General features: G+C 45.8%; 1 protein-coding gene and 1 pseudogene across 1 annotated transcript in view; one reads left to right on the forward strand and one right to left on the reverse strand.

The window, feature by feature from the left end:
• Nucleotides 1-18,888, reverse strand: part of LOC124545759 — a 198,383-nt gene that overhangs the window by 113,791 nt on the left and 65,704 nt on the right. The gene's annotated exons all lie outside the window — the stretch shown is intronic.
• LOC124546291 lies at nt 6,122-6,239 on the forward strand (annotated as a pseudogene).

Consider the following 18,888-nt stretch of genomic DNA (forward strand, 5'->3'; position numbering starts at 1 on the left):
CTGATGATGCCCTCCTCCCCTCCATCTACCCCTCCTACCAACTTTGATCCTCCCGCCCTCCTCCTGTACTTACTCCTCTGGGCACCCTCCCTCCCTCCCTTCTCTCCCTTTTCCCTCCCTCCTCCTTTTCTCCCCCCTCGTCCCCCGGGCCTCCCCACCCCTGTCCCTCTCCTCCTGTCCCCGTCTCCTAAGCCATGGCATCCTCTTTTCCTCCCCTCTCCCCCTCCTCACCCCTGTTCCCCTCTTGGCAGGTCCCCGGACTCGCACACGCTCAGTGGACATTCGCGCGCCGGAGATCACCGCCATCAGTTTCTCGTGTGTGCCGTCACGTTTAGTGTTCAGTTTCGCCGTCACGCTCCATTGTTCACCAGTGCCATCGTCTTCTTCAGTGTTTGTGCGTCGGGTCTGCAGTTCGTAGTGTGGATTGTCATCAAGTGTGAACGGCTTCTTGTGCTCTTATGTTCTTGTGTCTCCTGTTTTTTCCCGCCGTTTTTCTAAGTGATGTCTCTTCTTTGTTTATCTCCTTGTACTCTCTTCGGCTGAAGAGCGGCGTATTGTGCTGCTGCCAGCCTACCTGATTGTTCAGGTGTCAAAATAACAATAAAGTAAAAAAAAAAAAAACCTGGAGAGGCAGTTCACGCCGAGCGAGCCCCCTGGTGTCATCGTAGCCGCCGCGTCATCGTCCACCGCCGCCAGCGCACCGGAGCCATCCTCGCAGGGCCTCTACTCGTCCTCGGACTCAGGTGACGGCAACGTGGACTCCACGCCGCTCTTCACGAGACGCCCGGGGCTTGGTTTGGTGAAATTGTATGGTTACTACAGACAGTTTATGTTTGCAATAATCTCTGATTTAGTTATGGGTAGGCTTGGAGGATCACTCCTACCTCACGAATATTTGTTTTGTGAATTTTGAAAAAAGACTTTAGTTTAAATAAAACCGCTATAACTCACACTCTGAGATTTTCCTATCCGCGGACGGCGGATATATTACAAGTCTTTTTAGTTGACGCCACTGCGGTGACTTGCGTGTCAATGATGAAGAATATGATGATGATGGACACACAACACCCAGTCCACTGACGGGAATCGAACCCGGGCCCCCTTGCGTTGCTGGCGGAGGCGGACATCAGCTACGGAGGTAGACATCGCTACGGAGGCGTACATCGGCGGACTGAAGGCTAGAGCTACAACAAACGTTGTAAATCATCTCATTTTCTCGGGGATGTTCAGTCGGTTCTATGAGCGGCATTTCACCCACGTATAATTATGTAGACCTAAATTTTTCTCCGAACATTACCACTTGGGATGAAGGCTATCTATTCCATTGGACAACCGCCTCCGTCAGCGCCTGCAGAGTCTGATATCCTAGACGCTGGAGTGGATGGGCGGGCACCTACAGACGCTGCGAAATTTCGCTTGTTAGTAAAATGTTGCCTTGCTGGAAAGTACTTGATGCTCAGAGGTGCACTGCAGTGAACTTGAGACGGCATCCCACCCCCGCAGTGTACCGCGCGCTAACGAGAGAAGCGCAGAGTATTTTTACCTCGCGTCTGGCCGCATTCCTACGGCCGACACGCCCTTTGCATTTCCTCCATCATCAGAGCCTTTTACATATCCGGCAGACGGCTCCGCAGCGCGCAGTTTTTGCCGGGATAATTTCGGCGCCGCGAGTGCTCTCTCTCTCTCTCACACACAATTTTCGGGCGCAGGCCGCGAAGTTGGCGCCCCGCTCGAGTGCGGAAGTTGCTTCTTCGCGCGGGCGCCGAGTTTTGGGCGGACTTGACGCGCCCGCGGGCTGGAGTTGTCTTAGCGCGCTAATCGCATTACACCTGGCCGCCGGCTTCGTTAGGGGGCGCGGAGAGGCGAACAGACGCGAGCAGAAGAGCTCCCAGCGCCCAGGACCTGTCGCCACACCCCAGTCTGCCTCCAGTCTCGCTCCACCTCTGTTCCTGGAGACACAGACTCTACGCCCAGATCTCAGAAGAGACGCTGCGCCACTGTATCAGTCGTTACGATACACCTGAGCAAAAAAAAAACTACAGAAAAGAGATAAAATAACACCTGTCATACATATAACGTCCCCCAAATGTTGTTGTCGTAGTCTTCACTCCAGGGACTGGTTTGATGCAGCTCTCCATGCTACTCTATCCTGTGCAAGCTTCTTCATCTCCCAGTACCTACTGCAACCTGCATCCTTTTGAATCCGCTAAGTGTATTCATCTCTTGGTCTCCCTCTACGATTTTTACCCTCCACGCAGCCCTCCAATACTAAATTCGTGATCCCTTGATGTCTCAGAATATGCCCTACCAGCCGATCCCTCCTTCTAGTCACGTTGTGTCACAAATTTCTCTTCTCTCCAATTCTTTTCAATTCCTCCTCATTAGTTATGTGATCCACCCATCTAATCTTCAGCATTATCCACCACAGCAACGGCTGAGATCGCGAAAGAGCTTCCTCAGAACATCCGAGAAGCTCACCATTTCACCAGAGAAGGCAAGGCTGTAGTTATGGAAGAAGTCGACGCCTCACCTGCAGACGCCAGAAGCTGAAGAACTACCACCTGGACACAACGAGAGCTGGCTGGTGTGGAAATCTTTAAACAGATTACGATCAGGAGTTGGACGACCCAGACACAACCTGAAGAGATGGGGCTTCATAACAGAAGATACGTCCTGTGATTGTGGACAAGAACAAACCACAAGCCACATGCTCCAGTGCTTATTGTGCCCTACATCCTGCACGAAGATTGATCTCCTGCAAACCACTCCAAGCGTCTTGGAGGTTGCAAAGTACTGGGCACAAGTAATATAAATACAATTTGTGTATATACACTCCTGGAAATTGAAATAAGAACACCGTGAATTCATTGTCCCAGGAAGGGGAAACTTTATTGACACATTCCGGGGGTCAGATACATCACATGATCACACTGACAGAACCACAGGCACATAGACACAGGCAACAGAGCATGCACAATGTCGGCACTAGTACAGTGTATATCCACCTTTCGCAGCAATGCAGGCTGCTATTCTCCCATGGAGACGATCGTAGAGATGCTGGATGTAGTCCTGTGGAACGGCTTGCCATGCCATTTCCACCTGGCGCCTCAGTTGGACCAGCGTTCGTGCTGGACGTGCAGACCGCGTGAGACGACGCTTCATCCAGTCCCAAACATGCTCAATGGGGGACAGATCCGGAGATCTTGCTGGCCAGGGTAGTTGACTTACACCTTCTAGAGCACGTTGGGTGGCACGGGATACATGCGGACGTGCATTGTCCTGTTGGAACAGCAAGTTCCCTTGCTGGTCTAGGAATGGTAGAACGATGGGTTCGATGACGGTTTGGATGTACCGTGCACTATTCAGTGTCCCCTCGACGATCATCAGTGGTGTACGGCCAGTGTAGGAGATCGCTCCCCACACCATGATGCCGGGTGTTGGCCCTGTGTGCCTCGGTCGTATGCAGTCCTGATTGTGGCGCTCACCTGCACGGCGCCAAACACGCATACGACCATCATTGGCACCAAGGCAGAAGCGACTCTCATCGCTGAAGACGACACGTCTCCATTCGTCCCTCCATTCACGCCTGTCGCGACACCACTGGAGGCGGGCTGCACGATGTTGGGGCGTGAGCGGAAGACGGCGTAACGGTGTGCGGGACCGTAGCCCAGCTTCATGGAGACGGTTGCGAATGGTCCTCGCCGATACCCCAGGAGCAACAGTGTCCCTAATTTGCTGGGAAGTGGCGGTGCGGTCCCCTACGGCACTGCGTAGGATCCTACGGTCTTGGCGTGCATCCGTGCGTCGCTGCGGTCCGGTCCCAGGTCGACGGGCACGTGCACCTTCCGCTGACCATTGGCGACAACATCGATGTACTGTGGAGACCTCACGCCCCACGTGTTGAGCAATTCGGCGGTACGTCCACCCGGCCTCCCGCATGCCCACTATACGCCCTCGCTCAAAGTCCGTCAACTGCACATACGGTTCACGTCCACGCTGTCGCGGCATGCTACCAGTGTTAAAGACTGCGATGGAGCTCCGTATGCCACGGCAAACTGGCTGACACTGACGGCGGCGGTGCACAAATGCTGCGCAGCTAGCGCCATTCGACGGCCAACACCGCGGTTCCTGGTGTGTCCGCTGTGCCGTGCGTGTGATCATTGCTTGTACAGCCCTCTCGCAGTGTCCGGAGCAAGTATGGTGGGTCTGACACACCGGTGTCAATGTGTTCTTTTTTCCATTTCCAGGAGTGTATATGTACATATTTATTGATGTGTAAGACTACTGTAAATTTGTACGTTTCTGATTCGAGAGCTTCTACTCTCTACTTGTCTAAACTATTTACGTCCACGTTTCACTTCCATACAAGGTTACACTCCGTACTAATACTTTCAGAAACGACTTCCTGACATTTAAATCTATACTCGATGTTAACAAATTTCTCTTCTTCAGAAACGCTTTCCTTGCCATTGCCAGTCTACATTTTATATCCTCTCTACTTCGACCATCATCAGTCATTTTGCTCCCCAAATAGCAAAATTCCTTTACTATTTTAAGCGTCTCATTTCCTAATCTAATTCCCGCAGTATTACCCGATTTAATTCCACTACATTCCATTATCCTCGTTTTGCTTTTGTTGATGTTCATCTTATATCCTCCGTTCAAGACACTGTCCATTCCGTTCAGCTGCTCTTCCAGGTCCTTTGCTGTCTCTGACAGAATTACAATGTCATCGGCGAACCTCAAAGTTTTTATTTCTTCTCCATGGATTTTAATTCCTACTCCGAATTTTTCTTTTGTTTCCTTTACTGCTTGCTCAATATACAGATTGAATAACATCGGGGATAGGCTGCAACCCTGTCTCACTCGCTTCCCAACCACTGCTACCCTTTCATGCCCCTCGCCGGCCGTTGTGGCCGAGCGGTTCTAGGCGCATCAGTCTGGCACCGCGCTACCGCTACAGTCGCAGGTTCGAACCCTGCCTAGGGCATGGATGTGTGTGATGTCCTTAGGTTAGTTAGGTTTAAGTAGTTCTAAGTTCTAGGGGACTGATGGCCTGAGATGTTAAGTCGCATAGTGATCAGAGCCATTTGAACCATTTTTTCACGCTCCTCGACTCTTATAACTGCCATCTGGTTTCTGTACAAATTGTAAACAGCATTTCGCTCCCTGTATTTTACCCCTGCCACCTTCAGAATTGGAAATGTATAGGATCCAAATTGTACGGATGGTAACGGATTCCAAACCGGATATTTTGGAATAAGGAAACAAGTGTCGGCTGTGCTGTGCAGTACGAGGTACTAAATGAGCCAAGTGTGTGTGTGTGTGTGTGTGTGTGTGCACGTATTCGTAAACTCATTATTTTTTCATGATCTCCTTTTACGATGGGCGTTGAATAGGTAATGTAACTAGTCTTTTTCTTAAACCAGGTTGGTCTTATTCGGGATTCCAATACACCACATTATTCCCCACCATTTTGGCTACAAAATACTATTTTTCTACATAATTTCCGTTCAGCGCGACGGCTTTAAGCCACCTTACTGGAAGGACCGTATGCCACCATGGTACCATTCTACTGGTCGATGTCACAGTCAGCATCTCGCTGCATCAATAACCTCCCCATCGTCCACGTACTGCACCCCGCGCAGTGCATCCTTCATTGAGCTGAACAGATGGAATTAGGAAGGTGCGAGATCCGAGCAGCTGGGTGGACGAGGAAGAACAGAAAAGTTTTGCGAGCGCCTCCGGGGGCACAGAGTTGTGTCGTGTCTTGCGTTGCAATGGAGAATGATGATGATGATGATTTTTGGTTTGTGGGGCGCTCAACTGCGGGGTTATCAACGCCCGTACGAAGTCCCAACCTTTGCGCAGTCAAATCGCGCCACTTTCAGGAATGACGATGAAATGAGGACAACCCAAACACCCAGTCATCTCGAGCCAGGTGAAAATCCCTGACACCGTCGGGAATAGAACCCGGGACCCCGTGCTCGGGAAGCGAGAACGCGACCGCGAGATCACGAGCTACGGACAAATGGAGAAGGAGAAGTTCGTTTGCATTTCTGTGGCGATGAGCACGCTAAAGTCTTTTCTACAATTTTCTGAGTTGATAGTTGTATCATGAGGTAACGGCCTTGCCGCAGTGGATACACCGGTTCCCGTGAGATCACCGAAGTTAAGCGCTGTCGGGCGTGGTCGAGACTTGGATGGGTGACCATCCAGGCCGCCATGCGCTGCTGCCATTTTTCGGGGTTCACTCTGTCTCGTGATGCCAACTGAGGAGCTACTCGACCGAATAGTAGGGGCTTCGGTCAAGAATACCATCATAACGACCGGGAGAGCGGTGTGCTGACCCCACGTGCCCCTCCTATCCGCATCCTCCACTAAGGATGACACGGCGGTCGGATGGTCTCGGTAGGCCACTCGTGACCTGAAGATGGAGGTTTTTTTTTTTTATAGCTGTATCGTGAGAAAGGACATCAAAAGAATAACCCCTTCAAAGTTCCAGAAGACCGTCGCCATGACTTTACCGGCTAAAGATTCGGCTTTGAATGTTTTCTTCAGAGGAAAGGTGGTGCGGAGCCACTCCACGGATTTTTTTCCGGTTGGACCCACTGTGACAATGTTCGAAAAAAAAAATTGTAACGCGCAAGCAGTTCTGCACAGATGGTCCTTCGTTGCTTTTTATAGTGCTCTGTTGGACACCGAGAAACCCTGTGGACACTCACCGACTTTGAGTACCCGAATTGGCGGACGAGTGTCTCAGCACAAACAACGAAGACGCCTAGTCGATCACCTCGAATGAGAGTGTCCGCACGTTCCAACATCGCGCGTCAATATTATGTGCGGCCGGCCGACACGCGGGGGATCGTACAGGTTTGCGCGATTTGTTGCGATGATCACTATGTGATTGAAAATCGATTTTGCTGTCAATAAACCATCAAAATTACGGCCAACGCTGACCTTCCTTCTAATTACTAAGTAATCCCTCACATTGATGGCAAGAAAGCCCATGTATATCCTGCCCATAGTGGTGAGCCTGCGCCACATCTTCCCAGAGACCTCGGCAGCGTGATGTACGACATCTCGCTCCCAGGGTCCAGTTTTAAAACGCAGCTTAAACTTGTTTTTGAATGTTTCCATGTTCATGTCCTCAAAATTTTGTTGATTCATTGTTTCGTAAATGTCATTTTCTTTTAGTGTAACAGGTACATCACAAATGATTACCATAAAGGGTTCCGCTTCTTGGGCGTCGTCCTTTACATTACCTCAAGTGACGCAGTTCAGCGACTACTGTAACGTGCTGTTAGGTTTCTCCGACCACTTCTATGTTCCAGTCTCGCGGCTACGCTGTCAGAGGGTGCTGATTACTTCTCTTTTGTTTCATCCATTTGGCCGTTCTCCTGGTTGTTTCATCAATCTTACTTTATTGTGTTAACTCCATATTCTTCTTCTTTCATAAGTTATTAATTTTTGAAAAAAAAATCATCGCAAGAGTTTTTCAGAATCACGTATTGCTACTTAACCCTTTATTTTTTTAATAATTTTTAATTTTTTCGTGCTTTTATTTTAAGTGCGTTTTCCACATGCAAAAAAGTAATGCTTTTCAAAAAAAATGGCTCTGATCACTATGGGACTTCACATCTGAGGTCATCAATCCCCTAGAACTTAGAACTACTTAAAACTAACTAACCTAAGGACATCACACACATCCATGCCCGAGGCAGGATTCGAACCTGCGACCGTAGCGGTCGCGCGGTTCCAGACTGAAGCGCCTAGAACCGCTCGGCCACTCCGGCCGGCAATGCTTTTCAGTCTGGTGTAATTTATTGTTTTAATACGTAGAATTTCTATTAATTGGTTTGGTTTTTCTATGTTTTTCTGCAGATCTGAAGATGATCATCGGTGATTGGAACCGCTAGTCTAAGGACCAAAATGTTTTGTGATCATAGCCAGTAACAAAAGAAATTTATTCTAAATTTCTTCTATTTTAGTTTATGGATAAAAACCTTTCTAAAAAACAGAGTTAAGATTCAGTTTTATTTGTGATATTTGTTGCCAGCAATGTGGATCTGATAATGATTAGCCAGTTACGCGCAGTTTACATTTTTCATTGCTGCGCAGTGTTATCTGCCAAGAACAATTAACCTAGAACGTGAAGCAGTAAATCCAGGTAATGCTGCAGGTTTCAGCTATACCAACTCATATTCCATGCCGGTCTGGTGTATTTACGTACTTACTACGAGCAGGATAGGAACCAAAACTTAATCAGGAAGTACACAGATACTGAAGATTACTCAGCTGCATGGCAGGTTTCAAAGACAGCGCCTGGAGGATGAGAAGTAGGAGAGGGATTAGCTTTTCCCGAAGAAAGGCCTGGAGAACTTTGTTCTCTGAGGAACAGCGCGCCTCGCACAGAGAACACTCATTCTTTGCTGAGGCTTCGGCTAATTTCTTCGACGGGCCTTCGGAGACTTCTGGAAGGAGGACAGCAGGATTAACAGTTGTCGTCCCCTCATCCCTGACCTCAGCAACCATTCACTTTATCTGCTCACGCACATGACGCTGTCGAGAATTCGTTAACGATGTAACGCTACGAAATAAAAAAAAGACCCTCCTTTCGTTATCTTCCTGACCTCTCTTGCCCTACAGAAAAACTGACACCCAAGTTTAGAGTTCCGATGGTGAAATTGGAATATGACGAAGACCGAGATGTTGCTGTCACCCAGAAGCACCACCATCTCATCCTCGTACTCCTCAGGGTTTGTGTTAACATAATTATCACACTGGTATTTTTCTCTGATCCATTATCGGGAATTGGTCTCCTGAAACTGAAGCAGTTAATGGTTCAAGTGTCTCTGAGCACTATGGGACTTAACTTCTGAGGTCATCAGTCCCCTAGAACTACTTAAACCTAACTAACCTAAGGACATCACACACATCCATGCCCGCGGCAGAATTCGAACCTGCGACCGTAGCGGTCGCGCGGTTCCAGACTGAAGCGCCTAGAACCGCTCTGCCACACTTGCCGGCCTGAAGCAGTTAATGCATATCCTGAGACTTACAATACTGCTGCCGAAATAAAAGTAGTAGTGATCAGGGAGAAAGGACTGTACGTTGCACAACTATCTAAACTGGTACAAATAAAGCAAATTACTTATATTTACCCTCACTACAAGCATTAATAGTGTAGTGGTTATCAGGTACATGGATGTGTGTGATGTCCTTAGGTTAGTTAGGTTTAAGTAGTTCTAAGTTCTAGGGGACTGATGACCTCAGATGTTAAGTCCCATGGTGCTCAGAACCATTTGAACCATTTTTTGGTTATCAGGTCCGCTACACAAGTTTTATACGCAGTTTTCATATCATGGATAGAATAATACGAAAATGGAATCAATTCACGAAACACTCGCGTGGCCCACTATAGATTATATAAGGGGTGAGGAAAAAGTTCCCGTTCGAAGCCCGTACAGTCCTGAATAGGTATGCTAATCAGGCAAAATCGCCTGCTGCACATCCTCGTCCGGCAGGAATCATCGACCCTTCAAGGCCTTTTTTAAGGGACCGAAGGCATGGCAACCGTATGTGGAAGGATCAGGACTGTAGGGCGATGCTCGAATGCCTCCCACTTGAGATGCCATAACATTTGCGATACGGGGACGTGCGTTATAGTGAAGCAACGGCACCCCTTGTCGCACCCCCAATGGTTTTCGACAGACAAGCTGCCCCACACACATTCTTCATTCTCCGAAGAATGCCTACCGGTGTTTGTCCTTCGGCAGCCAAGAAAAGAATAATACCACGTCCCTCCAGTTTGGCCGTATTTGCTAAAAACGACACCATAGCTCACTTTTCTGCGTTTAACGAACGCACGTTGGAAAAACGCCAACGCTGTAATAACCTGTTGGCTGTTGCTTATCCGTATTGTTTGTTTTAACTTTAGACAACCAAATATCTTGAAAACGAAGCATCCTGCGATAAAAAGTTCTAGTAGAAAAGTTAATGTTCGTAAAGGGGACACATGTCTGCGCTGTTAATGGACATCTCCTAACTATCAGTCCTGCGTGGACGGGTTCAACTTTATATTTTCAAATGGCACCCTCCCTCCCTCCGATTTTTATTACATATTCGAATACTACGCCAAAAAAATACTTTCGGTTTACTCAAACCATTGCTTTCCATTCGTTGTACATGGCGCTATAATCGACAAATATGATGTGTGTCTGCTTTTGCAATTAAGACCCAATGTATTTGACTCTAGTTTTCATTTACGATGTAAATGTAAATCTTTGTATTCTAACGGTTGATATTGATGTGCAAAGGTTACTGGAGAGCTACAAATGTGATTCTACAGTACAAATAATATGGTTGGGCACTGTCATTTCTGGCAGATAAGCTGTTTGTATGGCAACGAAGTTTTCTGTTCCGTGAGGAGGTTGATCGTGGTGAGCCCCTGAACCACAGGAATGTATGATATCGATGGCAGCGCTCGAGCCCCGTCACGAAGATGACTGCTTTCACTCTATGTTTCCATCCAACCGCCGTAGCTCTCATTGGAATAGGCGCACCTGCCACGGATACTCTCCGAAATCAAGCACACCAATGCTGAGAGACTAGGGGACTCAACAATATCAAGCATCCCGATGGGAACAGAAAACTATTACATCCACGTCATTGTTCCTGGATCACGCTAAACTTGGTTTCTAACTATACACTGAAACGGCTAACTATATTGTACTCTAAAATAAAATTTGCAACATTATGGTAAGTTTCAAACATAAATCTCAACACTTAGATCAAGATCACAAATGTTTACACTTATATTGTAAGTGAAATGTAGAATCAAATGCGTCGGTTCGTAATTACAAAAACAGGCACAGTACATTTTTATCGATTACAGTTAATCAAAAACAATTTTTGTGAAAATCGTAGGTATTTTTTTGGCGTTGCATACAACTACGCAATAAAAATTGGGAGGGGAGGGGGGGTTCACATTTGAAAATACAGTAGTGATCTCTTCCACGCAAGAGGGGTGGTTAGGAGATGGCTAGTTGTAGTGCAGACAGACGTCTCCTTCACTAATTTCAACTTTTCACACAGAGCATTTTTATCGCACACTGCGTCATTTTCGAGATATTTAATTGTCTTAAGTTATAGCAAACACCCTGTATACCAGCATCAGAGTCAGGAGACTAAAGAGATGCTTGATAAACATTACAGTGACTCTGCACCTTCGATTAGAGCAGTTTATAAGTGGTTTCAAAATTTTCGGAGTGGCCATATGGGCGCAAGTGATGCTGAACGTCCTGGACGCCCTGTGGAGGTTACGACACCAGAAATCATTGATAAAATGCATGATATGGTGATGGATGACAGAAGAGTTAAGGTGCGTGAGATTTCTAGTGCTGCGGGCATCTCGAATGAATGGGTACATAATATTTTACATAAACATTTGGACATGAGAAAGCTATCAGCAAGATGGGTTCCGCGATTGCTCACGGAATCATGTGAAGTGTTGCAAGGATGGTTTGCAGCTGTTCAGGAAGAATCCGCAAGACTTTAAGCGTCGTTTCCTCACTGTGGATGAAACATGGATACATTACTATACTTCTGAGACCAAAGAAAAATCTAAACAACGGGTTACCAAGGGAGAATCTGCACCAAAACAGATGAAGACCATTCCTTCGGCCGGAAAGGTTATGGCGACTTTCTTTTGGGATTCGCAAGGTATAATCCTCATCGACTATCTGGAAAAGGGTAAAAATATTACAAGTGCATATTATTCATCGTTATTGGACTGTTTGAAAACCGACCTGCAAGAAAAACGCTGGCGATTGGACCGCAAAAAAGTCCTTTGCCATCACGACAATGCACCAGCACACACCTCAGCAGTTCTGGACCCAAAATTAATGCAAATAGGATTCCAACTCGTTTCACATCCCCCCTATTCTCCAGACTTGGCTCTCTACGACTAATATTTGTTCCCCAATTTGAAGAAATGGCTGGTGGGACAAAGATTTTATCCAAACAAGGAGGTGATTGCAGCAACTAATAGTTATTTTGAAATAAAAAAGGTTTCCCCAAACACGTAAGTAGTTTTTATTTTTGCACGGACTTTTCAAATGCCCCTTGTAAATGGGTGTGGGCAGTACCAGATAGGACTAGCATGGGAGTATACAAAGTCTACAAGGAAAGGCGACACGAATGATCACAGGTTTGTTTGGAAAACAAAAAAACTGAATTGACAGACACCTGAAGACGGACCAAACTATACCGTGGAAACCTAATTTCAAAGTTTCAAGAACAAGTTCAAAGTGAAAAATCTACAAATTCAGTAGAACACACTTCGTAACGCTCCTGTAGGAATTATGAAGACACGATAATACTAATTACAGAGCTCAGAGAGGCTTTACAGCTATTAGCTTTCGCCAAGTTAAACACGCGAATGAAATATGAAGCAGCCTTAATACGTGGTCCAATGAAAAATACTCTCTGCCATACATTTCACAGTGATTTGCAGATACTAATATAGAATAAGGAAGATTAAGAGCTTATCTCCCGTCGACAACGAAGTTGTTAGAGGCGGAGCACAAGCTCTGATTAGGGAAGGGCCGGAAGGAAATTTGCTGTGCTCTCTCAAAGGAACCATCCCGGTATTTGTCTTAAGCGATTTAGGAAAATCATGGAGAGCTAAATCTGGATGGCCGGACGGGAATTTGAACCGTTGTCCTCCCGAATGCGATTTCAGTGTGCTTACCTCAGTCGGCATATAGAGGTAGAACCATCACACCCAGCTCAGCGGCGTTACCCTAAGTCCATGCACGCCGAGCTGCGATCGTCTGAGGATGGAAGAGATTTCAAGTACGCCCTTACCGCACGCACGTGAGTATCAGTAAACAGTTGCTCGCTTACAGTAAGCTGCAATGGATGGAGCAGCGACGTAAGACGGCGGTGTTTACCCCGGCGATGCAGGGGATGACGGAACAGATTTGCGTTAAGGCGCTGCGCCCTTGCCGGTTTCCGGCCCATCGGCGCACTGTGGAACGTAGACCGCGACAGGATTAGGCACTCGCCCGCCGCTGTACGCAAACTCAAACAGGCGCCGCCTGGATTATCGCGAGCTATACGGCACACAGTAGCGGGGTGCCGCAGCAGCACGCTGCCCGCAAGGCGCCAGCGTTAGCTGGGTTGTCTGCCACGCAGGGGCTGTTGTGAGCTGCTCGTCGACAGAAGCCATCTAACATGCACGACTCCATTGACTGCAGGAGCTACTGGAAAACTAAGTAGGACTTTCATTCGCGTTTTTGTTGTCCTAGTTTCAATTATTTTTTACCGACTCTGCCGCCATCAGTACTAGAAACAGTCAACATTTCTATGCCTACCATGTGCTATGAACAATAACGCGTACAAAATATCATACATAAAGCACTCATCAGAACATAACACGCATAAAATAATAATAATAATAATAATAATAATAATATTAAAGAACATTAAACCACGCGATATCAAATTCGTTGACTCTGACAACTCAGAATCAAACTGTCATGCTTCAATAAAACATTGAAAGCGGACAACGCTACGGATCTGTAAGTTACAAAAGCGATATATCATACTGGCAAACAAAGCGATACCTTCCATCCTAACATACGAGGACTATTCGTTTATTAAGGTACGATCAGTCGAGAAATGGAAACCACAGTGAAAATAAAAAATGTTTTATTTGCAACAGTTGGTTACAACTTCCATCTAGTTCCCGCATAGTCGCCACTCCGGCTTAAACATCTCTCGTAGCGTTGTACCAACTTTCCAGTACACTTGTCACAAAATTAGGCGCCTGTGCTTTGCGGCAATCCTGTACGCTGGTATTCAGCTCGTTGTCTGTGTCAAAACGTTGTCTCCATAGTCAGCAGTTCGTGTGAGCAGAGACGAAAGTCAGAGGGAGCTAAGTCCAAGCTTTATGGTGGGTGATCAAACATTTCCCATCGAAAACACTACAGGAGCGTCTTTACTGCCCCTACAGTGTGCGGCCGATGAATGTCATAGAGAAGCAAATGCATCACATATACGTTATGTGGGCTGCCTCAGATCAGGCGAAATCTCAAAACAGGTACTTGGCGAGAGACACCATTTTCTAGGCATCTTTACGTGCTAATTGCGCGATCAGAACTGAAAAGAGCGACGTCACGCGATCGACGGGCATACTAGAGACACTGCCCAACACATAAGTGAAAAGCTTCATCGCATTTTCACTGTGATTCCTATTTCGCACCCGACTCGACCTTACTTTCCTAGACCTTACTTTTCGAATAGCCCTCGTAGATTACGGGTTACGCAGCAGATCAGTCTCTCATCACAACCTACATTCAAAAGATTCTTTTGGAAGAAAATACAAATTCATTCCAGTATGGGTCAAAGCTTCTGGAAAAACATCATTCACACAGTTCCGAAGATAATGGTTCAAATGGCTCTTAGCACTATGGGACTTAACATCTGTGGTCATCAGTCCCCTAGAACTTAGAACTACTTAAACCTAACATCACACACATCCATGCCCGAGGCAGGATATTCGAACCTGCGACCGTAGCAGTCACGCGGTTCCGGACTGAGCGCCTAGAACCGCTAGACCAGTTCCGAAGATAGTAAGAGCAGCTTAACAGCTCATGCACCCAAGTTGCTGACAAGAATTATATACAGAAGAATGGAAGAGAAAGTAGAAGATCTGTTAGATGACGAACAGTTTGGCTTTAGGAAAGATAAAGGCATCAGTTCTGACGTTGTGGTTGATAATGGAAGCTACACTGAAGAAAAATCAAGAGACGTTCACAGGAATTATCGACATGGAAAAAGCGTTCGACAATGTAAAATGCTGCAATACGTTCGCAGTTCTGAGAAAAATAGGAGTAGCTTGTTAGGAAATGGTTAATGTACAATACGCACAAGAACCAAGAGAGGGCGATAAGACTGCAAGACCAAGAACTAAGTGATCGGATTAAAAAGTGTGTATGACAAGGATGTAACCTTTCGCCACTACTGTTCAATTTATTCATAGAAGAAGCAATGACGGCAATAAAAGAAGGTTCAGCCCATTGGATTAAAATTTAAGATGAAAGCATATCAATGATAAGATTCACTGATAACTTTGCTATCCTCAACGAAAGTGAAGAAGAATAACGGGATGTGTTTAACGGAATAAACAATCTAATTGGTGCAGAATATGAAATATGGGTAAACAGGAAAAAGGCGACATTAATGAGAAGTAGCTGAAATGAGAACAGCGAGAAACTTAACATCCGAGATGCTGATCACGACGCAGATGAAGTTAAAGAATTCTGATAGTTAGCGAAAATCCAATGACGACGGAGCAAGGACGACATGAAAAGCAGAATAGTACTGGCCAAAAGGGCGTCCCTGGCCAAGTGAAGTCTAGTAGTATGAACCACAAGCCTGAAACAGAGAGAGAAATTTCTGAGAATGTACTTTTAGAGCACAGCATTTAACGGTAGTGAGACATGGACTGTGGGAAAACAGGAACGGAAAAGAGTCGAAGCATTTGAGATGTGGTGCTACAGAACAATGTTATAATTAGGTGGACTGATAAGGTAAGGAATGAGGTGGTTCTCCATAAAACCGGGGAGGAAAGGAATATATAGAAAACGGACAAGAAGAAGGGTTAGGCTAACAGGACATCTATTAAGACATCATGAAATAACTTCCATGGTAATAGAGGAAGCTGTAGAGGGCAAACACAATAGAGGAAGACAGAGATTGGAACATATGTAGTAAATACACTGAAGCGCCAAAGAAACTGGTATAGGCATGCGTATTCAAATTCAGAGTACGGCGCTGCGGTCGGCAGTGCCTTTATAACAACAAGAAGTGCCTGCCGCAGTTGTTGGTTACTGCCGCTACAACGGCAGGGTATCAAGATTTACTTGAATTTCAACATGGTGTTACAGTCGGTGCACGAGCGATGGGGCACAGCATATCCGAGGTAGCGATGAGGTGGGGATTTTCCCTTACGACCATTTCACGGGTGTACCGTGAATATCAGGAATCCGGTAAAACATCAAATATCCGATATCGCTGCGGCCGGAAAAAGATCGTGCAAAAACGAGACCAACGACGACTGAAAAGAGTTGTTCAACGTTACAGAAGTGCAACCCTTGCGCGAATTGTTGCAGATTTCAGTGCTGGTCCATCAACAAGAGTCAGCGTGCGAACCATTCAGCGAAACATCATCGACATGGGCTTTTGGAGTCCAAGGCCCACTCGTGTACCTCGACGGCCACACGACACAAAGCCTTACGCCTCGCCTGGGCCCCGTCAACACCGACATTGGACTGTTGATAACTGGAAACATGTTACCTGGTGGCCTATTCTGCATCTTTCCGCCATTTTGCCGATCGGGTCGGTACGCGAGGGCACTAAACGGTCTTGTTTTCGAAGGAGAGCCCCAACAATATTCTATAAGCATTTCGGAAGCGATGCCGAACGGTACTAGCGAACAGAAAAGCTGTTGTCAGTTACCCTCGCACCAGCCAATCAAAAGCAATCGACCTCAGATCCGCGCATGCGCACTGCAGCGCCACAGCCGTACGAACTCAAAGCGGCTACCAGCCGAGACAGACACGCTATTCTTCACAATTTCACAGTACCGAAAAGTGTGGTTAGAGTGCGGAATACTGTTCAAATTTCGCTGACCACGTGGTTCCAGTGCTCTGGAAACTGTCATAAATGTCACATTATGTGATTTTATTCTCATTCACATCGACGTCTTGTTTTGGATTTTACGTTTCGAAATATGAGTTAGGAATGGAGTGTAGTACCACACTGTACAAAAACATCTATAGAAACAGCTGAAAAATTCCGTCATTTTTTCTGTTTTCTGTCGTTCCTTAGATGCTTCAAAATTCATGGAGGTAAGTTCCGTCTATGCAACTAACTGAAGGCAATTTGTTTATTGCCATACGCGTTTCGGTTCTTTTATTCGTGAAGATGCTTCACAAATGAAAGAAGCGAAACGCGTATGACAATAAACAAACTGCCTTCAGATAGTTGCAAAGATGGAACACATCTCCACGAACCAGAAAAATCGTTTGAGAGAGAGTCAACGAATAAGAAGATACACAGAAAGTGGTTGTAACTCGCTCCTACATATCCAAATGATGAAGTAGCCTACTTCCCTATATGATACATCAACGATTTGGTTCATAAAAATAAAATTTTTAAAAAAATGCGTTTTCGAGAGCGTGTGGCGAGTGCAGCTATAGAAGTTCGTTGTCTCTATAACATGCATCTGATGAATCAAAATGTTTCATGTATGGTGATATAATCTAAAATAAATTGTGGCGGGAATCTTTCATCTCTGTCTATTGTTGATAAGGATTCGAACGCAGATAAATACTTGTGACAAGCTAGAGTATAAAGACGATTGCTGCTAGTTTCATTTGCAATAATTTAGGTTGTGCTCTTGGATTCCTGTCTTACCACACTCTCGGGAATAGTTACGTATTCAGAAAAAATTGTGAATTGTTTGTGTCACGAAAAAGTATAAATGTCACTGTCAGTTGTTTCACGCACAGCAATTTCATCTTTCCTTTCTTAAACATATGGAAGTCGCGAAATCGAAGATACTCGTTACTGAGAAAGCGCGCTCTTATGTGTAAATGACAACGAATATTTCAGAAAAATGCTTAACTTTGACGATTAACGAAGTCCCAGAATGTGTTACAAATACAAAGAGGAAAAAAAGATATTTTCGTACTCAGCCGTACGCGATCCTACGACCTTTGACACGGCAGTTTTTTTTTTTTCCTAAATCTCATTTCATTCGGTTTTATTCGCTGCATCTGCTCGGGGCGGACGTTGTAAGACATCCGTTTAAGATCGTTGTTGATCGATTAACTCAGTTTTTTTTTTACTACAGAGGGCAGCTAGCCCTCTGGCCGAACACACTGAGCTACCGTGCCGGCAACAGTTCGTTGCCTTACCAACTTAGCTACTACAACTTGTATGCCTTCAGCGCTTTATTCCCGTCGAGAGAGACGCAGGCTAACTTCGTTGCCGAATGATGCGGGCGCAAGCCGTAAATGCATGAAATTTTGGAAGGTTTCCTCTATCACGCTTCACAAAATTCCTTTGCATTGTTACTTGAAAATTTTAAACGCATTTCGATAATTAATAAGTAAACCATTTGCGGAAAAAAGTACGCGAAGCCACTAGCAATTTCAGCTAACACTCATGTGATATACGTAAGCATAGCTGACCTTTTGAAATTTAATGATTTTTTAAACTCTTAATTACCAAAAAACAGGTGTTTTGTGAGAATATTGGAGAAACAGTTTTCTCTGTTACAATCATTCACAGTGACAACAAAACAAACCCTATTACTAACAAAGGAAAATAGTGTATTATGAACTCACTTTCCACCTGGGCGCGTCCTCGTGATTCTTCAGTAATACAACCACTAAATCCGAATCTAAAACCGCTCAATACGTTTAAAATAACAAATTCTAGGTGTAAATAAACCACACCGAACCGAACGAGAGGGCCATATCGAAATCCAAAACCTCTCGGTACAGTTGTCGAAGAAGGAAGACCGATCGGTAACACGTCTCAGAAGCTTACTGAACAGGAACTTCGGATAAAGAACCTACTGCACCAATCGTTATGAACGATACAGATTAGGGCCCCTGGTCGGACGAATCTCGTTTCAAATTGTATCGAGCAGATGGATTTGTACGGGTATAGGGACAACGTCATGAATCCATGGATCCTGCATGCCAGCAGGGAACTGTTGAAGCTGCTGGAGGCTCTGTAATGGTGTGGGGCTTGTGCAGTTGGAGTGATATGGGACCCCAGACACATCTAGATAAGACTCTATGACAC

Source organism: Schistocerca americana, chromosome 8 (genome assembly GCF_021461395.2).
Source record: "Schistocerca americana isolate TAMUIC-IGC-003095 chromosome 8, iqSchAmer2.1, whole genome shotgun sequence".
In the NCBI taxonomy this organism is placed as follows: domain Eukaryota; kingdom Metazoa; phylum Arthropoda; class Insecta; order Orthoptera; family Acrididae; genus Schistocerca; species Schistocerca americana.